Source organism: Pleurodeles waltl, chromosome 6, assembly GCF_031143425.1.
Source record: "Pleurodeles waltl isolate 20211129_DDA chromosome 6, aPleWal1.hap1.20221129, whole genome shotgun sequence".
Classification (NCBI taxonomy): Eukaryota; Metazoa; Chordata; class Amphibia; order Caudata; family Salamandridae; genus Pleurodeles; species Pleurodeles waltl.
The window spans coordinates 369,186,427-369,211,942 of NC_090445.1; the positions used below are offsets into that span (position 1 = coordinate 369,186,427).

At 45.6% G+C, this 25,516-nt stretch overlaps 1 protein-coding gene across 2 annotated transcripts in view; it reads left to right on the forward strand.

Moving 5' to 3' along the window:
• Positions 1–25,516, forward strand: part of LOC138299750 (leukotriene B4 receptor 1-like) — a 107,691-nt gene that overhangs the window by 78,137 nt on the left and 4,038 nt on the right. The window lies entirely within an intron of this gene.

Here is a 25,516-nt window from a genome sequence, read left to right on the forward strand (position 1 = left end):
GCCAAGAACCGGAAACCACTGGCTCAGATTAAGCACTGCACAGACAGCAGTCATTGAGCACTTTGAAACACAAACACTAAAGAGCCCCTGCGCCGAAAAATAAGTGCTGATGTTGGCCATTGCAGTGCTTAATTTGTTCAAGTGTTTGCTGATGCTCGTCACAGCACTTATTTTTAAACACTGGCACATTTTAAGGAGAGTACATCACAAGGGGGCACACTCAACCTATATTTTGCACTCAGCAGGAGTGCTTAATGTATTAAAAAATGATAAAACTCAGACTTCAGACCTCCCAACAGCGTGGGGCGGGCTGAAGTAGTTCAAAATGTCACTCTTTTAGGTGTGATGGTTAGTAAGTAATAATGGCAGTGTCACTCAACAGCAGAAGCAGAAGCTGTGGTTCATACCGGCTTCAGTAGAATACCTTGAGCCCTGGCACTTAAATTATTACATATTACGCACTGGCCCATTGGAATCTACAGTCACAGATTAGGTACTGCTACTAGGTATTCTTAAAGATCTTTATATGGGGGGGTCTCTATTGAAAAAGATAACACAGACATTTAAACATGACACACTCCTTGTGTATGGGTGTGAAAATACAACTTTTTAGAATTCACAAACATTGTGTCAGCTTTCCAGCTGTGCGACTGGAAACGTCATGTGCCATCTGTTAATTCCCTTATGTGGATTTATAGCCACAATCTAACTTGCATTAGGCAAATACAGTCCTTTGTGAAAATGAGCATCATTTTTTCTTTCCTCCTTGGGGAATACAGTTTTCTATGTGGAGAGACCCTTCACCAAACACCTCTGTGAAGTCTGGGCATGTTCTGTTCCCCTTCACATTTTGCAAAGGGAGTACTCCAGCCCTTTGGTAGAGTATGTTTCAGCCAGTTTCCAGATTGAGGAAGGGTCAAGGAGGGATTTTTGATTCGAAAAACTCATGATTTTGTGGGTATTCACAAAGTCTCAAAGCACACCATGCCCTGAACTTCCCACCACTTATATGGGGACTACTGCATAATTGCTTACATTCATGGCTTTGCCTATGCAGTAGTAATATCGATTACACTTTTTGTGGATAGCTGTCAGGTGTACATGGAGCTCCATTCAGCCTTAAATGGAAGTCTGTACTCGAAAATCGCTTTGTGAACCAGGCCTTGTGGAAGACAACCACCTTTTGTGTGGCATTCCCCCAGATGTATTGTCTTCACTACCCTATTTTTGCTGAACCCGTTTTTGTTGGCCACAGGACTCTGTACATTTAGCTCCTGCTAATAAGTGCTAAAGTGCTTGTTATCTCCCTTTTAAACATGGGGCAATTGGCATACACCCAATTGTCACATGTAATTTTCCTCAGGTCGCTAGTATATAGTACTGTATGTACATACATAGAGCCTGGGAATTAAATGTTACAAGTACGCTGCAGTGCTCATTGTGCTTCCTACTAAAGTGGCACCGAACAACATGTCTCAGGTCTACCATTGCAGCCTGTAGTGCAGTTTTAAACTGCCATTTTGACCTGCCAAAATGAACCTTTTGCCAAGTCTAACCGTTTTTATGGGCGAGCACAAAGTGCTCCGTCCATTCCATAATCTCTCTTTGGGCTTGAAACCACACCCATGCCACGTCAGTCACTTACATTGGTTCGTGGGCTTGCCTTTTAAAATCCGCTTGCTTTCATTTGTGAAAGGCATGCATATGTCAGGCCTTTTCCCGTGTTTAGCCCACCTACACAGCACCGGTGAAGTACCAAAAACATACGAGGCTCGATGTTTTCAGCCTGGAGTCTGGACTACTTTATCTGTTTATTTTCCACGCAGCACGATCGCGCTGCATTTTACATAGCGTTATTGCGCTGCATTTTTTTTTGCTTTACAACGCTAATAGCTCTAACTCGAACAAATACGAGACCCGTTGCATTGAAAATGCTTAATACTTATAAGTCACCCCTAGGATAGGCTGCAGCTGCCCAGGGCAGTGTGGGGGTTTGCATGGTATTTAAAAGCGGGGCATGTATATTTAAAGTTTCACATGTCGTGTCAGTGACAACACCTCCAAAGTTGTTTTGCACTTTGGCAAACCTGGCTGCCCCATAGAATATCTCTGGGTTACATTATAATACCTTATTCAAAGACTCATTGTAATATTAATGTCAAATCCAACCTCATGCTCAAGTCGTATTTTCATTACAATTGTGAAAAATGTCACTTTTAAAATGTTGCCGTTTCCTGCATAAGCCAAGTGCACCTTTCTACCAGTGTCTAAGATCACCTATCTGTTAAATCCCTTCAACCTTTCTTTGTGAGTTATTTGTATGTATTATAATGTATTATGCCAGTTTTAATCCCGTTTTGTATTGTTTAAATTCAATGCATTTTTAATCTATTGTATCTATTGATCATTGTTTGTCATGGTTTGTAAGTGCAATTTGTTGATGTACTTTAAAGATTAAATAAATATATATAAATATATAATGGCCCCCATGTGGTGAGATATGTGATGCTTCCACACAGGAGACAAGGGGCCAAGGTATGGAGAGGTGTGGGTCTTTCTGGCAGGATGGCTGGGGATGATCTGTGTCCCTGCCCTGATTGTACTTCAAAGGTTGGTCTGGGAGATGTACCCAGCTCTTCTTCACTGCAGATGAAACCTACCCTGTCTCTAGCAGATGCAGATACAGATCACACCTGGGCCTGGCTGCCCTTTGTTCCACTGGCCAGGAAGAAGGAGGGAGAGGCAGAGAACAGAGAAGAACTGACCAGGACTGGTTTTAGAGTTAGACAATGGGTGTCTCCTATCCTCAGCGTGGTACTGGTTGAAAAAGTGGCCTCCCCAGAACCTGAAATCAGAAGACTCCTGGGCCTGTTCAGAAGAAGGACTGCCCTACTGTCTGAGAATCCTAAAGGAAACCCAGACTTGCTTGCCTTGAACCCAGGACCCCATAACTGACTCCCATAGTCATTTGGCTGACCTCCTATTTGAGCTACAGCAGCACAGCAAATTTCCTGAGGGCATTCCTGCTCTTCAGCTGGCTAGACCCAAACGGAATCTTACCTAGTACCCCCTATCCTGGCCTCTGTAAAAGAGAATCCTGCCCTCCCACTGCTGTCCTTAGGGTTCTGGACACTTGCATTTCTCCCTGCCTAACTAAAGGTTTCACCGCATTTGATGCAGAGTGAAGCTGAGTGATGCAGAGCCACGCTACACAGGTTGTCACCAAGCTTCATGGGATCCAACACAGTGATGTGCAGCTGCCGACTGAAAGCCTCACCAGACCCAACACAGCACAAGGCTGAGTGGTATAGAGCTGTGCAGTTTCTCATCAAAGGTTTCACCAGGTCCATGCTGAGTGACTCAGAATCCCATAAAGTGGTGTATCTCCTAACTGAAAGCATGAGCAGGATCAGTCAACATAAAGCAACAACGAGCAACACATAGCCCAGCAGTCGTGCCACGCAGTCCTCGCATCCAAGACAGGAGATAAATCTTCCAGAAGGATGAACCAGTGTCTGTTTTCAGTCCACCTTCCATTGCAGTCGGCCTGAATTTGTGACTTTGTTCCTGTCCAGCATAACCAAATACCCCCAGTTGATGCTATTTTTACCTACGAATGAAAAAGCTCATAACTTTCGTTCTACTGAATAGAGTTTTCTTGTTTTGATGTCATTAGATTTATTATAATGTACTCTATTTTTCTAAATTGGTTTGGGATTTTTCTTTCGTTGTGTTTTCACTGTATTACTGTTTGAGTGCTGCATAAATACTCTACACATTGCCTCTAAGTTAAGCCTGAATGCTTTTGTTCCAAGCTACCAGAGGGTTAAACACAGGTTTACTTGACTCTGCTCTACCATGATGCTTACACATATGAGCCTGTGCCTTGTACATGTTATAGAAAATTTAAAATAAGGTTAGCAAACACAGGGCAAGGCAATCCGCATTGTAAAGTAAGTTTCTTCTTTAATTCAATGATGGTAAAGTAATTATAGCCATCATGTTCTATAATCTAAATCAGGGAACTGCATGGTACAAGTTGAAAGTAATTTTCTTTGTTAGCAATAAAACTTAAAGGAATCAAAGTAACCACCCCACAATCAAACAAAAAAAGTAATCATAAGTAACTACACTGAGTAATCCAGTACAAACTAAAGTAATCAGAATTGTCTTATCTGTAGCCTTAAATCCCAAATTATTATAGGTATCATTAGCACTTGGTTTACTACCAGCACGGGAAAAGGGACACGTACCCGCCCTTGTAATTCTATATGTTTTCTTTCATCATGGTTGTAATTCCAGTCCACTTTTCCTCTAGTTTCACACCAATGGTGACATACTTGCAGACATAGCTACTTCTGTGTGAATTGTTTGTGCTTGTGCATCTGAAGTCTTGCACAGAGCCCAAATATTTGCTTATCCCGTTCGTGGAGTTTCTCATGTTTTATACAACTATTATAAGAAATAATTACAGGTGCTCCTGGCAATGGGCCTCAGCAGGTGCTTACCTGAAGGTTCAGGAGTTCATGTCTGGCATATCTGTTGCAGTGCCCCCCTGGCAGGCCTGCACCCTTAGCCTACAGTGTAGCACGTTCTGGCTCACTGGGATTTTCAGTCAGGATCTCTAGATTGTGGTGTGCTCTTTTTAACTTCAAGTCTATCTGGCATAGTAGTTGCTGGATTAAAATCTGTTCTTGGGGTGTCTATAGCATCCTGTCACTGGGGGACAACCTGGCTCAGTGACAGTGTTCTCCAAGTGAAAGTTTCCGCATTTCCACCGTGAGAAAACTCACTGCTGTGTTTCTCGTTCTGAAGGCTTTCACTTCCTTCCTCAATAGTCAGGCTGTTCTTCTCTTGAGAGGCAACCATGTGCCAGGGGTCTAGCATCTGTGGGAAGCTCACTGCGCCTGGGGACTGACGTCAGTCTGGTCCAACTGCTGTCCTCATACCTGGCAGAGCTTAGAATGTTGGGAAAGATCGGTTGATCTGAGTATTCTTGTGCTATTGGACTTAAGTCTTCTTATGTTGTCCCATCTTGCATATTCCTCTAGGGACATGATTGCTTGCGTTTAGGTGTTGCGATACCCTACTTTTTTCGGGGTTATACCAGGTAGGACTTCCAGATTCTAAAAAGAAAGCTATGTCCTTTTCGCAGAATAGCAAAACCGGCAAGTGCCTCTCACCTCTCATACTGAGTTATGCTCTAATGAATTAAGGGTGTTTGGGGTCTGACAACATTTCCTGAAAATCATGTGCATCAGCAGGTGATAAAATAGAGCTCCGCCAAGATTCTCCAAAATCAGTACCTAAACAAATTATGGTTTTTTTTTGTAAGAAAGACTTACTTTGTAGTGATCTTTCCCATTTTTAGGTTGAGCATAGCAGCGTGCAAGTGCTGCTTTTCTGACATGTTGTTATCTATGTGATCTTTAAACCACGCAGACACCACGGCAATCACTATCACTCATTCATGGGCTCGCCTTTCAAAAATCCTTTGTTATCATTGGTAAATGCTTTACATTTGTCCCTCCTTGGGGCAGGTTGTTACCGCCTTGGCCATCGACCCTGTTACATGGATAATTGCACGTTTGCAGATACGTTTGACTGCGAGCAAACTTCTTTTACCTTTTGTGTGTCTGCTTTGTGCTCACGCTCATGGCGGTGTTGGCGCTTTGAATTGACTCGCTTATGTCAACTGTTTTACCTTTTATTTTCAATTTATGTGGCAAGAAATATCCAGTTAGGTATTTACAACGTTAATAGCTCTAACTCGAGCAAACGCGAGACCCATAGCATTGCAAATGATTGTTAGTGGTTGTTGTTGGTGACTTTAGGACGCGGTCCTATGATACTGCCAAACAATGACAGTGCTTGTCCCCCTAAAAACACGATTGGTGCATTGGTTTCACATAATTGGCTTACTGACTTTCCAGTAAATCCATGGAAGATAGCATAGAAAATGCACCAGTGGCATGGAAGTTAAATGCTTTATGTGGACTGCAGTATGTAATTAAGCTATCCTTATAGACGATAAACCTCTGGAGAGCACCACTGTGTTCTAGCTGGACTATAGTTAAAAAGCACTTCAATGAGATTTGGTCACGTAGAATAAACAACTTTTATATGTTGGCTAAGTCATCATTGAAGTGTGCTCCAGAAGCCCACAGGCTACGTGCCTGATATCTAATAGTGGGGCATACTAGATATTAAGGAAAACGTCCCCGCAGTGAACAGTTACAACAATCTGATGGCCACTCTTCAGGTAATGTTACATTTTGCATGAACAGACCCAATTATAAACAAAAGCAAGTTCATTGATCCTTGGCGTGCGAAAATGAAAGAACTGTATAAATCTAAGTTACTTTTCAGTGATTAATAAAAATCTAATTCAATGTAAGTAGACTTTCGATAATTTTAGTGGAAACACATCATTATAAAAAAATTACTTTGTACTGTCCAGGAGTAAACTGGTTTAGAACTGGTTAGCCCTGCTCCTGAAGCTGAATACACACCACTAGCAAGCTGTTAATGACACTACTCCTTGAAAACAAAGACCAAGGCCCTCATTACGAACATGGCGGTTCAGACCGCCATGCCGGCGGTGGCGGAAAATACCGCCACCGGCATGGCGGTCTGAACTGCTATATTCTGAACAAGGGAGGGCCACCAGAGGTGGCCCTCCGCCACCGCCAGGCTACCGCCTACAGGCAGCATGATGATGGCGGATTACTTTATCCGACAGGGCTGCGCTGCTGATAAAGAACCCTTGTTCCTCCAACCTTTCCCTGGTGGGTTCCCCTGCCAGGGAAAGGCTGGTGGAAAGGGGGCTCCGGGGCCCCCCTGGGGGCCTCTGCACTGCCCATGCATTTGGCTTGGGCAGTGCAGGAGCCCCCGTGCAGTGCCCCGATCTGCGCGACGGGTGCTGCTGCACTCGCTGCACAGCAGCATTGACGACGGCTCCATGTGGAGCCATCTTCAATGTCCCGGCCCTGCATTCTCCTGGGCTGGTGGGCGGAAACGCTGTTTCCACCCGCCGGCCCAGCAGAATGTATATTATTCGGCCGGCGGGGTCTCAAGGGGGCTGGCACTCTGTGATAAGACTGCCAGCATGAACACGTCGGGGTTTCCCCGCTGTGTTCATAATGACCCCCTTATTCTCTGGCAGCAGGGAGACTGGAGTGGCGGTAACAGTGGTCACTTAGAAGGCACTAGGCAACTGGAAGGGAACAGGAAGAGTTGGCAGCACAAAATATGTCTTTCACAGCTCTTCCTTTGAAGTAGAGGTCGCAAAGGTGGGTGCCAGGAACTCAAATCATTCTAACGGAAAGCCTCACTAGGTTCTGGCTATGCTGCCAGCAGGTGGAGAAACAGTTCTAACCCTGGACAAAGGGTGGAGTCTTATCTATATAGGAGAGTGACAAGTAGGAGAAACATTGTTTTTGCAGCTGGAGGAAGGCCTGGGACTTTTTGTATAAGCAACTGTGAGAAGGTTTGCAGTAAACTAAGAAACAACATATGTTGGGAAAAAGGAGGTGGACATTCTGTGGAAAATTATTCAGAATTTGGTGCAGGGAATTTTTAGGTACTGGCTAGCGCACAGGATTCGACCGGCACCTTAACAGTACATCTCCAAAACATTTTTGCTTACATTTTTGTTTACCTCAGAAGACACCATCTGAAAAAAGGGTAGGAAACTGCTCACCAAGGGTCATGTGGTTTGCCTCCTGTTGAGGCTATGGAGAAATAAAAAGCAGAAGGACTCCTGACTCCAAAAAAGCCAGCCTGCCAATGAGGACTAGAAAAGGCAGGAACCCTGAATGGAGAGACCTGGAGCATGGAAGCCTGCTGTGTGGACCTTGGGCTGAAGGAGTGATTAAGAGAATACTTTTCAAGGTGTAAGAAAAAAATGGAAGTTAATCATTTTTCCCACCTCTTCAGAACTGCTTGTGACACGCTACTGAAGTGCACATCTTAGACATGCACGATATTCAGTTTCAACCTGTGTGGAACTTCTTATTGTAAAGAAAAATGATTCACCTGTATCTCCGGGGAGAAGGTATCAGGCCTCATGAACCTCTGGCCAGATACACCTTCCAGCCTTGCCCCTTTAGAGAATTTTGAGAACCAATTAAATCTAGTATGCACTTCTCTGGAGACGTGCATGCGCCTGTGCCACTGCTGGCAGGGATAGGGCAGAAATTCTGTTAGAACTATGCAGTGACCTAACTAGATTGTGTTTATTAAATCGGGAGGGATTTCTTCTCCCAATTTAATAACACATTTTTTTATTATCCTTATGTGGTATTCTTCTGCAAGTCATATGATTAGGAATTATCATCATGATTGCTAACACCTCAATAATTAAACATATAATTAGAGTTCTATCTCTGTAATGTTCAGCACAGATCAATAAGTTATGAGCCCGAAATCCCTAACTCTAAAATGCTGAGCTGCCAAGCATCTTCATATATTCACAATATTATATATTTTTTTAGTTATTAAACGTCCTCGCATACCTGCATGGCAGTAAGACAACATATACCCCTGCCAAAGAGTCCATCTGCTTGCTCACCCTAACAGGTAAGATCTTTTATGCTCCTTTGTGCATTGTAGATTATAAAGCACATGGATGCCCACCAAACTTAGATCCTGCAAAACTAAATAAATGTTCCTTCTAGTTTGGTAAGAAGCACACTGAAACTACAGCTTTTGAATCCCTAAAATTGTACCAGCAAATAACGTGCACAAACACAGTCAGCAAGGATACGTTTGTCACCTTGCAGCAGAGAATGGAAAAATCCTCCTTTGGCTAATGCAACAGCAGCAGGAAACTTTTGTCAATCTAGCAATTTCAGCGTACAAACAGAGCTAAGAAATGCGTGATAAAGGTGACCTAAAACCAATGCCTAAGCACTTCAGTAAATTAATTTGATTTGATACTCAAATCAATTCAGTGCATGAACAAGTATTATATTTAAAAGGATCTGACACCATGACATATGTAATATTATCAAAACATATAAAAGCCTGCTCACACTCGACGGAGAATGACCTTTTTGTTCCAGCTTTCAAACTCCCAAGGCGTGGGGATTACTGCTCTGTCATTCCTGTTGCCTTCAGATCCCCTGTATAGTTTCACGCTCATGTTCTCTGACTCAGTACTCTCCTCCTGACGATGTTAAAGATGATTCTGAGGGCTAAGGCATCAGTTTCGGTTGATTGCTTGGTTCCTCGATTCTGGCTTCCACGTAGTGGTTTTCCATGTTGTTCAGGTTGTCAGAGTTCACCTGTTACAGCTTTCAAAGTCCCATGTACTCTCATGTGGCAACGTCTTCATCCATCGTCCCCGCGTCATGGTCTTATGACAGCCCGGTAGAGTGATTAGGTTTGAAGTGCCTGACCTGATCTAGTGATGTGGCTTCCTGCACCTAGTTAAGTTTTAGGGTGTCCTCCAAAGCTCACCAGTGGTGTCTCTTTGAAGGACTACATGCTGCTTCCTGGATGTCCTTTTTGTTTCTCTACTTCCTTAAAGACTTTTTCCTGAAAAAATTGCCTGCTTTCACCCTTTTGTTCTGAAGAGCTGCTAAAAAGGTATTTTAGGAACTTGACCACTGCAGGTGCTGTTCCTACCCCCCCCCACCCACACACACTCCAGCTGTGCACGTACCTTTGGTTCTTAGAAGTCCCAAGGACATTTCTTCTGAGCATCTGGAGTCCTTTTCTTTCCCCTTTTATTAAGACAGGGTTTGGATTGTCTTGGCCATTACTTTAGTCTGGTATTTGGGCGATCTCGGTGTTCTGAATAGCAAGGATTCCTACCTTAAAATCTACCAGCTTGTGTTTTTACTTAGGTCTAAGAGATGTTTCATTTGGAATCAAACATTGTTTTCTCACTTTTTACCAGACCTTTCCTCTCATGAAAGGGCGGCCTGGAATATTGTGGATGTGAGAAGTGTATTGCTGATTCCTGGCTCACACTGAATCCTTTCCTTCCTGTCAGACTCTCTTGCTTACATGTTTATCTGATGGAAGGAGGAGGAAGCCAACCAGCCAACCACTGTATCCTTTCTGTCAGCCAGATTTGCTCTTTCCACCACTATTTAGTCTGTGGGTCATGTGGTTCTCTGGGCATTCTCAGCTATCCTGCAGATAGGGAATTGGTCCTAGTCAGCAGCCCTGCACAGAAGCTCAGTACTGCACGCTGTTGTGGAGTGCTTGGTCCTCCCCAGCAAATGGAAGGGTCCTCAGCCTCACTTACTGGCATGAGGTACTCCTCATGCCTCAGCCTCACTGATCAGCATAAGGCATCCCTCAGACTCTCTCACCAGTATGAGGCACCATTTAGCCTCACTTACCGGCATGAGGTACCCCTCAGCCTCACTCACTGACAGGAGGTACCCCTCAGCCTCTCTCACTGGCATGAGGCATCATTCAACCTCACTCCCGGGCATGAGGTACCACTCAGCCTTCATCAGCAAGAGGCACCGCTCAACCTCACTCCCAGGCGTGAGGCATCCTTCAGCCTCGCTCACTGGCATAAGGCACCCTGCCACCTCACTCCCTGGCATGAGGCTTTTCTCAGCCTCACTCACCGGCATAAGGCACCTCTGTAGGAAAGTAGCCTCCTTCTAGCTTGGTTACCCCCTCTTTTGGCCTGTTTGTCAGTGTGTTTGACTGTGCCTACTGGGATCCTGCTACCCAGGACCCCAGTAGTTATGCTCTCCCCCTAAATTTAGTTGTTGGTAACTGTTATCACTGTATTTTATCCCACAATTGGCACACTGGTGCCCCATTATAAGTCCCTAGTATATGGCATCCAGGTACCCAGGGCATTGGGGTTCCAGGGGATCCCTATGGGCTGCATCATATATTTTGCCACCCATAGGGAGCCCAAGCAAATGGTTCTGCAGGACTGCCATTGCAGCCTGTATGAAGAGTTGCAAGCACCCTTTCACTGCCATTTTCCACTGCACCAGGTCACTTATAAGTCACCCGATGGCAGGCCTTCCAACCCAGAGGGCAGGGTGCAAAGTACCTGTGTGTGAGGGTACCCCTGCACTAGCAGAGGTGACCTCACAAACTCCTGGCCCATTTTCCTGGACCTCCTGAGTGCGGGGACGCCATTTTACGCGTGTACTAGACATGGGTCAATACCTATGTCCAACTACATAATGGTAACTCTGAACATAGTCATGTTTAGTATCAAACATGTTGGAATCATACCCCAAGGTTTTTGCAAGGACCCCCAGTATTGCCCTTTCAGTCTTCTGAGGGTTTTGGGGCAGCCCAAGCTGCTGCTACCGCCCATACAGGTTTCTGCCCTCCTGTTGCTTATGCAGCTCAAACACAGGAAGGCAGAACAAATGATTTCCTTTGGGAGAGGGGTGTTACACCCTCTCCCTTTGGCAATAGGTGTTACAGGTTTAGGAGGGGTAGCCTCTCCAAGCCATTGGAAATGCTTTGAAGGGCACATTTGGTGCCTTCCTTGCATAAACCAGTCTACACCGATTCAGGGACCCCCAGTCCCTGCTCTGACATGAAACTGGACAAAGGAAAGGAGAGTGACCACTCCCCTTCCCACCACCACTCCAGGGGTGGTGCCCAGAGCTCCTCCAGAGGGTCCCTGGGTTTTGCCATCTTGGATTCAAGGTTGGCAGGGAACTCTGGGAGCATCAGAGTGGCCAGTTCCACCAGGTGACGTCAGAGCCCCCACCTCATAGGTGGTCACCCAGCTAGGTGACCAATCCCCTTTCAGGGCTATTTAGGGTCCCTTTATTGGCTTGTTTCTCAGATTTAGATTGCAAGACTCAAGCAGGAATCCTCTGCAACCTCCACCTCAACTTCTGACCGAAGAAACTGCATCTGGACTCTTCAGAACCCTACAAGCTGCAACAAAGACACAATATGTCTCCTGCAACATTGTATTTCTGGCTCCTTCCAGCAACTGCAACATTTCCCCAGTCGTGCATCCTCTGAGGACAGCCCATCTTCAGCCTGCTTCAGAAGGAAGAAGGAATCTCCCTTGGGGTGAAGGAGTCCCTCCCCTGCTTCTGCAGGCACCAACTGTGATGACGACCAGCAGCGTGGATCCCCTCTTCTGCTGAGCTGCATGGATCCTGCATCATGGGTGGTGGACTGAAGTGGTCCTGATAGTCCTTTCTTCTAACTGTCCAACTTGGGTGGAGGTAAGCCCTTACCTGCCCACGCAGGACAGTACCCCCATGCACTGCATCCTTTCCAGCTGCCATGGCTTGCTGGTATCCTTTCCACAAGATCTTCAGACATCTTGAAGCTCCATCCTCCAGTACTCCTTCCTGCGATGCACAGCTCCCTGAATGGTTCACCGGTGGCGTGGGACCCTTTCTCGTAGTGCTGCATGGGCCTCTTCTGCGTCTCTCCTGTCCCCTTCCTGTGGGACCCCTGTGGGTGCTGCCTGGGCTTTTGTGGGCTCTCTGTGTTGCTGAGGGCCCTCTCTTAACTCCCCCTTCTGGGTAGAGCCAACCTGGTCCTTCCTGATCCCCGGCAGCTCCACTTTCTGCTAACCCAAGTTTTGCATGTGCCAAAGCTTGTTGGCGGAGCCCGAAGACTCGTACCCGATTGCAATCCTCCTTCCGGTGTGGGACACCACATGCATCCTCCAGGAACTCAACTTCATCTTCTTGGATGCAGTGCTGACTCTTCTTCACCAGTGGTTCTCACCTTTTGCACCTTCATCCTGGTGGGTAGGGGATCCTGCCCTCCCTGGACTCTCCTGTGCTTCCTGGACTTGGTCCCCTTCTCCCACAGGTCTTCTTGTCCAGGAATCCACTGTTGGTGTCTTGCAGTCTCTTCTGGGCTTTGCATAATTTTTCTCTTCTCTGTGTGTGATCAGGGGAATTTAAAGTGATTTAGTTCTGGTTTCCTGGCCGCTGGGGTGGTTTGTCGTACTTACCTTTGGGCTTTCCTAGTACTCCCAGCTCCCCTCTACACACTACATTTACCAAGGTGGGGGACCGACCTTTGCATTCCACTTTCTTAGTATATTATTTGTGCTCCCCTAGGCCTATTTCAAACTATTGTGATTTTCACTAATTGCACTGTTTTCTTAGTGTGTTTATGCCAATTTCTGGATACTGGTGTATATAATTTGTGAATTACTTACCTCCTAAGGGAGTATAGCCTCTATGGTATATTTGGTATTTGTGTCACCAAAACAAAGCATTTTTATTTTTGTAACACTGAGTGTTTTCTTTCATGTGTGTAAGTACTAAGTGTGGCTACAGTGGTACTGAATGAACTTTGCATGTCTCGTAGATAAGCCTTGGCTGCTCATCCACAGTTACCTATAGAGAGCCTGGCTTCTAGACACTGAATACACCACACTAAGAAGGGATACCTAGACCTGGTATAAGGTGTAAGTACCATAGGTACTCACTACACACCAGACCTGCCTCCTACAACCCCTCATCAACCCTCCCTGGCATGAGGCACCCCTCAGCCGCACTCACCTGCATGAGGCACCCCTTAGCCTCACTCAGCAGTATGAGGCACAACTCAACCTCAGTCCCTGGCATGAAGCATACCTCAGCCTCACTCACTGGCATTAGGCAACCCATCAGCCTTTTTACTGGCATGAGGCACCCCAGTCCCTGGCACGAGGCAGCCTTTAGCCTCATTTACCGGCATGAGGCACCCCTCAAACTTACTCCCCGGCATGAGGCACCCCTTAGCCTCATTTACCCGAATGAGGCACCCCTCAGTCTCACTCACTAGTATGAGGCACAACTCGACCTTACTCCATGGCACAAGGCACCCCTCAGTCCCACTCACCAGCATGAGGCACCACTCAACCTCACTCACAGGCACAAGGCACCTCTCAGCTTCACTCACTGACATGAAGCACCACTCAACCTCACTCCCTGGCATGAGGTACTTCTCAGCCTCACTCACCAGCATGAGCAACGCCGGACAAACTCATTCTTACGCCCAACTCCAAACATCGGGACTGCCACAAGTCGCCTGCTAATCTGCTAAATCCCACTGCTTGTCAACACTGTGCCAGCAGGCAGCCTCTACTCTAGTGCGCACTCTTATTTGTTAATGCCCTTAACATAGGCCGTACCTGCCTGTCTTGCCGCGACACAGTGTCATCAGAAAACATGAAGACACCCCCACTGCAGCTGCTACTGTCCCATGATGTCTACAGAGGACACCCTACAACTCACTGCCTACCATGTGTCGCCTTTTAAGCTGAGGTTTCATACTGTTGGCCACGCACAGCACCTTGACGCACTCATTGTAGTTCTAATGGATACATTTGGCCAACAGACATAGCCATTGATGCAGCTCAGTGAACCTCTGCCTGACAAGGGAAAACATGTCCTGAAAACCCACAAGGTAATTCAGGGATTTTTGGCCTATAAGAGGTGAAATCAAGAGGGGAGGAGTCATGGCGGGGTCCTACTACGAAGAGCAGAGTCAGTGAAAGTCAGCCTATGGTCTAAAAGCACACCTGCATTATTTGAACAAAATTCGTCCCAATTAAATTGACAAGAAGGAAAAATATGATAGTCAAATGTGAACGTCTCAGAATATAATAATGATAAAATAGCTCATGCTTCAATTTGCTTGCTGAAGGGATAGTTGTGTAGTCACTGGTCCCCAGTCTGAATTATACAAAAGCATTCAGGGAGCAGGCCATTGCTTGTGATAACTAAGAGACAGATTTGTATTTTATAAAAAGTAGATCAGTGGGTTAGTACTGTTTTTTTAGGACTACTAAAACTTTATTGTTTGATCAGTTAACATAGTTACAATATATATATTGCAATGATTCATTAAAAGTATACAGGTTCTTGGCATATGAGAGCAAGAGTGTCTTATTACTCATTGTTCAGTGTCCCAGCTGTAAGATTGCGACCTGGTTTTTACAGGAACAAAGGGCCATTAAACATGTTTACAAGTATAAAAGTAAGAAGTGCTCAAAGGAGGCCTGTGCAAATATTAAGTAAAGTGCGGAGAGTAAGCCAAGAGTTAGGGGCTATTACAGCAGATAGTGAAACAGGTACTTTACCCTATCTACGTCGAGGACCGATTGGCTCTATCTATTGGAGCTGTGCGAACTGGCAAAGTGCTTTCTTTCCAGCCGGATCCACGCCCTGTAGATATTTTACTGTCGAGAGATTACTTGAGGGTTCCCAGAATTTAAGCATGCTATTATTGCTTGTCGGCAAGAACATATACTTGTCTGGTTCCAAATAGTTCTAAGTCAGTGATGCCACAGAATTAAAGTTGAACTACAGTGGTAGATGATATGCATTGCGTCTTCTTTTGATTGGCTGCACAACTTTCATGGGGTTTCTACCCTTAGCCTGGGTGCTGCTTGTCAATTAGTGGGCAGAACACAAAGGCGATATTTTAAACGTTCCCTAGATTCTACTACTGAAGGCTTCGCCCAAATATGGTTGTAGTTTTAACGATGTGTATCTAATTAGTACCACCCATGCATGGGCACGATTCTCGAGAGAGGCCTTATCCTCTAGTAATGAGATTAGTCTCGACATTCTGTCAGTTGTCTTCCTAAATACCTCAAGGGTGGGTGATATGGGTATGAGCTGGTCGATGGATGCTCTGAGGAATTTCCCGGCTGCTGATTGGGCTTTATTCATTTCCAGACAGATGTTGTAATTCAGGGTATTCCTTTCAGCTGACTGGAGAGTGCAGCACATGATGACAAAAGCTGCACTTCTGGCAATTGTTTGTTTTACGAGGCCAAATTCTAGGCTGCCAATGTGTATCTGGGAAGATGGAAAATCCCCCTGTAGATTTTATCCAGAGTAGTTTAGGCCCTCCCTAGGAGGGCTTTGCTTCCTTATGCCAAGGTTGGGATTATCTTTGCAATTGTTATTCCCAAAATGGAGCTGTAAGAAGGTTCATTCATGTTCCTAGAGAGCACAATGAGACCTGCAGCCAAGGACAAGCCCTTTTGTATTAATTTCCTCCCTATGCGACTTAAAATTACCTTTGTTGATGAATGTAAGGTCAAGGTATTTATAGACGGTGACTTCTTCGACCTTCAACCTTCGTGGAGTCAAGGGATCAGCTGATTTTGCCTCGTTCTTCTGCAGCAGTTCATACTTTTAGCAGGCGCAGCTCCTCCGCTAGGGCGGAGGAGCGTGGCCCCCCTGCCAACAGCAGCAGCTGCAAACCTTTTACCAAAAAATGATAATAAACTGTGACGAGCACTGAGGGAGAGTGCTGTGCATGTCTGTTTGGCCAGCCGTCTCGGGCTGGCCAAACACACATGCGCAGTAGGCTGATGGGGCTCTACCAGCCAATCCTGACGCTGCTCTGAGCAGCGTCAGGATTGCCCGCAGGGCAGGCAGGGAGCCTGTGCCTGCACAGGAGAGGAGCAGCACAGTGGCGGCGGCGATGATTCAGGTACCTTTTTCAAAAATTAATTTTATTAATTCCCCCAAAGCTCCACCCTTCCCCCCACCCACGCACGCACCATCCCACCCCTCTTTAGCACCGCAAGCAGCTCCTGAATTTTAGTTTTCTTGGTGTTAATTGAAAGGCCATTCCTTAGCAAGTAGTAGTAGGTGGTGTTTAGAAGGCGCTGCATCCCCATCTTGGTATAGCCGATTAGCACCAAATCACCAGCATACAACAAGTTTGAGAGTATGATCATGCCGAGCTTCAGGGCATGAGGGTTTACTATGGTCAGGGATGAGGAGAGGTCTGCCAGGAATAGAGTAAAGAGTGTTGGGGCCAGGACACACACACCTATTTAAACTCTCAGGATGTTGGAATGGTCCTGGAGAAGCTAGCCCCATTTCCCAGCTTTATTCTGACCCAGGTGTCTGTGTATAGGTTTTCAGTTGCTCTCAAAAGCATAGCTGAAGTGTCCCAGTTCTTTAGCTTGCTCCAGCGAAGGTTTCATGGGACACAGTCAAAGGCCGCTTTGTAATCTAGGTCACAGAGATACAATGGTTGTTTTTTTGTTTTTTTTTAGGGTTCCAGCAACAACGTCAGTGCCATGATGTTTGTTGTGGTGCCTGTAATTTTTGAAAACCCCATCTGGTTAATCAAGATGATTGAAGTGGCTTCAGCCCAATAAAGGAACCGCTCCAGTAGGACACCCACATAATACTTTGCCTTGTTATCAATAAGGGCTATCAGTCTGTATTTTTCAGGTTTTGACTTACCGCCTTCCTTGAAGATTGGTGAGATGATGGACCCTTTCCAGGAGGCTGGGTTTGTTGTACCTGACAGAACGTGGGTGAAAAGGGGAGCCATATGCCCCACCCATTTTTCTGGGTTGATCTTTTAGATGGCCTGTGGGATTGCATTTGGGCAAGGAGTACCTGTGAGTCTTCCTTTATTGATCTGCCTTTTTATTGTGTCCTCATCTAGGATTCGCTCCTCCTCTGAGATGATGGAGTCTAGGTAGCAATGCTCATCTGCCGAGGCCACCCCTTCACTGCTCAATGTATCGGCTGTGTTTATAGAGATGTTGCAGTAAGAAAGGAAACCCAGGCTTCCTCAGACACATTTGCTCCTCGGTGTGGCGTTTGCATTATGGTGCTTTATGTCCCAAGGGGGCTTTGCCCAGAAGTTGTCCGCCATTTCTCTCTTTTTTGGTCTAAATGGCACTTTTTATTCCAACTTTCTACTGGGAGGCCAGATGTTGTTTGGGCTATGTGGGTGTTAACTTTTGAGGCATATTGTTGGGAAAAAGATGTTGTGGTTATTTCCCAATTCGTTTTGGAGTGTTCCTATCGCTATGAGCCAACTTGAAATGGTTTCATCTTCAGGTTTCAGTGAATCTATGTTGGTTGCAGACCATTTTACCCTTCTTAAATGGGGCAAGTAGATAGATGCCTGTGGATCTGCAGTGGATGTGTTCATGGCCACATCAAATGCAAGTTCCAGCTCCTGCAGTCGTTAGTCACGCCCTGCTCTTTCCCCCGTTTTAAAGGCTCACACTTACTGTAGAAGGGGAAAGGATCCAAAAGTATAATCAATCAAAGAATTGCTGCTAGTAGAATGAAAAGACATAGCAGTCGGAAGGTCACCTTGGAAGCCTCCATTTAGGGCCAGTTGGCCCATATGTTCTAATTTTCCTAGCAGAATTTGGTCCCTTTGGTCCCTGCTCCCCAACTCTACATCTGCCTGACCTGGAATATCCCATTGGTGCTCTTGTGCCTCGATAATCTTGCTCATTGGTGCACAGCCTAGTAAATAAGGGTAGAAATCATTGGTTACCATGGTCAGGGGGTGCCGATTAGTTGCCTGTAGCCTGAGGAGGCTATCGCATAGTTTCTCCAATGTGTCTGCATGCTCTTTGCGGTTTGCGGTGCATAGAGATTTACTAATTTCACTAAGAGACCTATAGTTGGTGCTCACCCATTCTGCAGCACTAAGTGCAGTATCTGAATGTTGTCCGAGTCAGTTTTTTGCTCCTTTATGCTGTTCTTGAGAGTTGTGGACAGGTAAATTGCAAGACCCACTTTACTGTGTACAAATGTTGATTACATTTGCGTTGCACCTTGTCTGCCATGTCCGGTGTGCTCCAGATGAGCTTTGTGGAGTCTCCATGTTGTCCATGGTTTATGTTTACGAATTTGACATATTCTCCGTCAGCAGAGGTTACCCTTGCTAGATCTGGAATCTGCTTCAGCAGTGTCATGATATTTCCTCTATTGAGGATGTCATTGTTTCCTAATGAGCAGTAAAGTGGATAGAACAGGGTTATGCTGTGATCTCTTGCTTCAGAGATCTTGCAGGATGTGCTCTTGGCTGAGAGTTAGTAGAGGCCAAGTGGCCTGTATGTGTTTCACCACTGAGAATTCTGCTTGTTTGACTTGAATTGTTCTCTTCAGGACCTGGTTGGAATTTTGGGGGCTTCCTATGTGGGAGTCACAAATCATTATTTCAGAGAGTCGCTGACCTCCAGCCAACTCGTCCTAGATTACTTTCTTTAGATTGGGTGGCGATATGATGCAGGCTGGAGGTTCCTCATTTGTTAGACTGTGGGCAGTTAGAAAGGCTCAGTACTTTGTGGATGCAGTTAACAGCCCACTAGACTTTTTGTATGTTTTCTCTTCAGCTGGGTTGGATGGCTGGAAGGTAGAGATGCAGGAAATTAGGGGATCCCCTAGCGAGTTCCTGCCTTTAGCTGTTAGCGTTGCTTCCATTGATGGAGATTTGTCCCCATTTGTATCAACCACTCTCCCCCTTCCCTCGTTGGGGGAATTTGCTGCATTCCTTCCGTAATTCCTCAGCCAGTTGGTTTTGGAGAAATTTTTATTCCTTGACTTTCTCATCTTTGTTTGGGTCTTGTACCTCCGACTACTTCTGTGGAACTTTTCCGATAGTGTATTTTGAGATAGACTATCAGGGCCAAACTGGCTTGGATCTGTCCTGCTGCTGGAGTCACTGTTAAAGATGTCTCTCTTTGTTCTCTGATTTGCGGCCCCACCTATTTCAATTGCAACGGGCTCTTGAGCAGAATTTAGAAACAGAACAAAGAGGTTTGGTTGCTAAAAGAGGGCTAATTGCATTTAGCCTAATTGTTATGGTTTTGAATTGTCTCAGCGCTGTATTTCCCCCTTTGTACATTGTCTCCTCTGATGGTGGTTTAGTCCAGTTTTCCATTTTGGGCTGCAAAAAAGCTTTTAGCTTGTCAAATGAGCTTGCAAGCATGGTTGGTAACGTGCTCAGGATTTTCAGTATTGGAGAACATGTACACCTAGGGGTTAGCTCTCTAGCGACATTTTGGGCCCTTCTGATAAGGTTGTTCAAGTCAGAGATCTTACCATCGATCCCGGCCACATAGGTGGCTGTGGTATTCAATACCTCTATTTCAATGTCCATTTTTGCTGAGTGATAATCAATCAGTCAATCAATCACTGCATTTGTAAAGCGCGCTACATACCCGCGAGGGTCTCAAGGTGCTGGGGGGGGGTGCTACTGGTCGAAGAGCCAGGTCTTGAGGAGTCTCCTGAAGGCCAGCAGGTCCTGGGTCTGTCGTAAGATGGTGGGGAGAGTGTTCCAGGTCTTGGCGGCGAGGTAGGAGAAGGATCTGCCGCCGGCGGTGGTCTTTCGGATGCGGGGGACTGTGGCGAGGGCGAGGTTGGCTGAGCGGAGGCTTCGGGTGGGGGTGTGGAAGCTGAGTTGGTTGTTGAGGTAGGTGGGTCCGGTGTTGTGCAGTGCTTTGCGTGCGTGGATCAGGAGCTTGAAGGTGATCCTTTTGTTGACTCCCCGTCAACAAAAGGATCACCTTCAAGCTCCATGTTGCAGGCCAGTGCAGGCCTCTCAGGTGGAGTGTGATGTGGCTGCGGCGGGGGACATCGAGGATGAGTCGGGCCAAGGCGTTCTGGATGCGTTGGAGTCGTCTCAGGAGCTTGTTTGTAATTCCTGAGTAGAGGGCGTTCCCGTAGTCGAGTCTGTTGGTGATGAGGGCCTGGGTAACAGTTTTTCTCTTGTCGAGGGGGATCCATTTGAAGATCTTGCGGAGCATACGGAGGGTGTTGAAGCAGGACGCGGAGAAGGCGTTGACTTGCCTGGTCATGGAGAGAGAGGAGTCGAGGATGACCCCCAGGTTGAGTGCGTGGTCCGTGGGTTCCAGGGCTGTGCCTAGTGACGTGGGCCACCAAGAGTCGTCCCAGGCTGATGGGGTGGGTCTGAGAATGAGGACCTCCGTCTTGTCTGAGTTCAGCTTCAGTCTGCTGTCCTTCATCCAGTCCGCTACCATGGTATTGACTATGGATTGCATTGTTATCAAGATAGAGGGCCAGACCCCTACTTCTAGGGGTTGGGTGGGTTGTTACTTTTTGCAGTAGCTTCTGCTTTGAGGGACTTTGCTTTTTGATTCGCCGCATCCTAATTGGTTTCCAGCTCGATGTCAGTGGCATAGGAGGCTAGCATCTCATCCCACTCTTCATGTGTCAGTTAGGAGGTTTCTGCTCTCTCTATGTGCTTGTGTGAATCCACGTATTGTGAGCTTTGTTTATCTGAACCTTTTCAGCGAGTTTCTCTTACATTTGACTGCTAGCTCCATCTGGTTTGAAGGGAACTGTGATAGGAGTTGTTGCTTTGGATTTTTTAAGGTGAGCCAGATCCAATGATACCAGAGAAGTACGTGCTTGATGCGGTGATGACAGAGGTGAGAGTGCACCACCATTCTCTCCAGCTAGAGTTCTTCCTGCTGTGGAGGTGGAAGTTGGGGGTTCCAAATGTGCACCTTTCGAGTCCACAGGGATACCTTGATCCCCTGAGATGATAAATTGAGAGTTGGGGGCATCTGTTGTTGTCAGTACAGGCGGCAGGACCATGAGATGGCACTGGTGCATAGTCCTTGTTTGTATAATTATCATTGGCTCTAAGGGGGCTGGCAGGCCCCTAATCTCAGATGTGTCTCATAGGATGAACAGGTTTTCATCTCTCAGATATTGAAATTTGGAGGTAATTTTCAGTTGGCTGTCAGGGCTACCTTGGCGTGGCACTGAGCTATAATTGCAGCAGTAGTAATTGCAGGAGTAGGAGTGAGTTGTTGTGTGAGCTTCCTCCCCATACTTCCTTACTGCAGTGAGCTTCTGGCTTCCCCTGATCTCATCCTGTTAGATCATGTGGCAGTTTGAGCTGTCTAGGATTGCCAACTGCTGCCAAAAGCTGGGTGCTGTGCGACTCAAGGTCCTTAGGGGTGGTCTAGGATGGCTGGCTGAGTCGGACCAGTTCTCAACTTTTCCTAGTGCTGCCACAACCCTCTCCTGGACTAGTTGTCTTGCCTGGTGGAGAGGGGGGCACAAACATGTTATGAAGGACAGAATGAGGCAGAGATGAAACGAATCAAATGAGGAGGGGTCCGAAGTCCTCAGTCTCCCTTAATGCTGGAGCGCTTGGGTTCTGCATCCCAGAAAAGCTGCCTGCCAAGGATCTGGTCCTTTCCTACCACCACCACGCTCTCCTGGGGTATTTGTCTTGCCTAGTGGAGAGGAGGGCACGAGCACGTTTTCAAGGCAGTGAGGCTGAACTCTCCAGAGGCTAACCGGAGATTTTTTAATTAAGGGCGGTCCGAGGAGTTTCTAATGGTTGCTGTGCAGAGGGCAGTCAATTATCACCCTGCTACTGGAGATACAGATGATGGGGATGATGAGCAATGAGGAGTGTTGAGGACGATGAACGAAGAAGAGTGTGGCAGGCTCAGGAGCTCATCTGACCCACAAGCCGCACCCGAACCTGGTTGGGCTGCTTCCGTCCTACAATACGGTGCCGCTCAGCTGCAGCTGCTCGGGAGCGCCTCCTCCTTGTTCCCTTCTTGCATCTCACATCTCATGCTGTTGTTTCACAGATCCTTTTCTAATGCAGGTTACAAATCTGATAAAGTAAGTGTGTGAGTTATGTTACTGCTGCAAAAGACTGCCTGTAATCTTCCACACAGCTTAATCTTTCAGACATCTAAAGTTGGTGAAATTAGTTTTATTGAGCATTAACAAGGTCTGGAGGAATGTAAATGGTCAATTCAACCTTCTAATCTATAATACCTTGGATGGCGTTACTTAATGTTTAAGGACGAAAGCCCTCACCCACCCCAAGGGTGGTATGCTTTGTCTTCGGCCCTCCTGGGACCCATCCAATTCGATAAGATGTACGTTACTACCTAGTTTCTATACGGGGAGATGTTGTTTATAGATGTATCGCCATGCCGCTCATGTGGTCTTCCCAAGTGTAAAAGAACAAATGTGAGGTGTCTATGTGCAGAGGAAATTAAAACTGCCTCCCTGGGTGCAATGAGAAATGTTATTGAGTCCACCAGTGGCAAGGTTAAAACAGAGAGGGGGATAATTCCACCCACTGGACCAAGAACGCCCTCTCTACTACAACAAATATTAAATAGCATAGATTTTAAAGGTGAAAATTAGAGATAACCCAACCTGCATATGATGACAATCCTTTATGTTGTGTACTCGCTTCAGTAATCTGCAATGAAGTCCTCTAAATAAAAACTGTAAAAATGACAATATTAGTTTATCACACAGTCAACTCTCATATCGTGAAGGTACTCAATAGTCATAGATTTGCCAGAACTGGTCAACCAGCTTTCATCAGGACCACATTTCCAGATTCCTATTTAGAAACCTATTTGTTATTATCCATGCCCTTCAGGGCTTCCTATTCTGTGTCAAAGTTGTCACAAACACATTCATTCATCCGTGCCACACTTTCTGACCCCTCCGGCGGGGGCTTCCTTCGTCTATTATCTGTGGGTAAAAGAGAAATCGTTATTAATAATCATAGTTGCTAATTTTTGTTTGCTGCGATCTACATAGTGTCCCACCCAGTATTTGTGATACTACAACAAAATATATTTAATTAGGGCTTCATATGTGGAACACTGCCTCCTGATTTCTTTCACATTTGAAGGCCTGGAAATAAGCTTAAGCTGGTGCTAACTGGCAAGCTTTCCAGAAAGATGCATTACTGGATGCGCTTTTCTCTAATTATAAAATCAACAATTTCTTTACTCTCACCAACATTATTTTATTGCGGTCCTCAGCCTTAACAGACTATGCAAGAAACGTATCTGTCCCCACATTGAAACTAATATATGTGATAAATTCAAGTGACTCTATCAGTCCTACAAATCCATATTTCAGTATCCAAAAGAGAACTGTAAAAGTGAAATATGAACAGTTATCTTAAAGCTCGAGCTTCAGTTGAGGAGTTTCCAGCTCTCTGCAAAGGTTTACTGTGATATTGGACGACTCACATGATATGTGTGTAATCAGTCATGTAATGCAGCAGTGTAGTGTACAAGGCAAAGTTACTCTGTAGCCTGAGTCTTTAAAGTATATAGGCTCAGGAACTGCCATTGAGCACAATCATGTTTAATGGATCCTAATGTATTACATTCAACATTATCGTCATTTTATTATAAATTAATGCAAACGATGCCACCACTCATTGCTCCATGGAATGTTGTACTGTTTTTATGTGAGTAAATCATCCCCTGTGAGAGCACCAGTTCCCGATTCCTAATTTAACTTTTGCTAATGTTTCCTCAAAGACGTTTGAGACGGTGGAAAATAATTGTCCATAAATTAAAGCGCTTCTTCATGATGTTTTGCTCAAGGTGACCAAATGGCACTGAGGAGCACTTTCATGTTTTATTTACAAGGGGTACAACAGTACCTCAGTGAAGAAGGTGGTGATATGTTTGTACAAATTTATATAAATTTGACTATATTGATTAAAAAGCATGCAAAAAGTTTGCCCTTTCCCTATAACAAATCACTAGGTAGAAAAGTAACTATTACCAAAGCTACAAAAAATGTCCATTTGTCTCAACTCTCAGGGAGTGGTTGTGGCATAATGGCCAGAGCTGCCAACCTTTGAGTTGAGGAAGCAGGTTCGAGTCTCGGTGAGGGCTCAACATCCTGTGATTCTGGAGAAATCACTTAGGGGCATATTTAAGAAAAATGGTGTTGCACACAGTGCAGTGCCCCTAACGCCACCATGTGTGCATCGTATTTAAAATATGGTGGTAGTTAGGGAACCAATATCAGAATTTTTGACGCTAGTTGGGTGCTTTGCAGGATTAACATAACCAATTCTGACGCTAATGCTGCAAAACACCCAGAGGCCCACTATAACCAATGGAAGCCTCCTTTTAACGACTGCTCTGAACAGTTGGTGGAGGGAGTACTCTGTTACAAACATGACGGATATCCCATCTGCCATATTACGATCCCCATAGGATAGAACAGGATCATAATATGGCAGACAGAATGTCATGTTTGTGATGGAGTATTCCCCTCCGACAACTTCTAAATCAGGCCCTAAGAGGTGAACGGAAGCCTGTCTCCTAAGTATATCCCGTTATTTTGCAACAGTCAAAGGGCTCTCTTGCACTCACAAGCTGAAATATGTGGGGTAATCGCACTTTTTTCATCATCATACATTGAAGACAGATAGAAAGCTGCTGCAGGCTTGGATCCAGTAGTACAAAATACAAACATGCACTAGCAAGTCCAGTAGGTCTAGCTTTAAAGGAATGTTGTATAGAAATGCAAAGCATTACAAGTGCATGGCATGGCAATGAATATGAATTTGTATGGAAGGAAAAAACTGTAGAATATTATTGGTGTAAGTTACAAGCACCAATATCAGTTGCACTTTCAAGCGAGACCTTAAAATCCATATAGGTTAATGACTGCCCTCCTCCCATCTGAGCTGCTGCTAGAGAAATACAACATAAACGACCTAGTTATCTAGGACACTTTAACATCATTACAATGCCATATGTGTGTCCTTGAAAATCCAAGCTCAGGCACCTGGATAAATGAATAAAATTACCAAAGCTGTGTCGCGGGCTAGGAAATTTTAAAGAAAACACATAACTTCCGCCCAATCAAAACGTGTACTCATGGCTCTCAGCTTCTGGACGGAGGCAAAAACCCTGGCTTGGTAATTCTCACATAATTGTTTGGCTACAGCTACGCTGTCAAGCCAGGCCATAAAAAGCCCCTCCTGT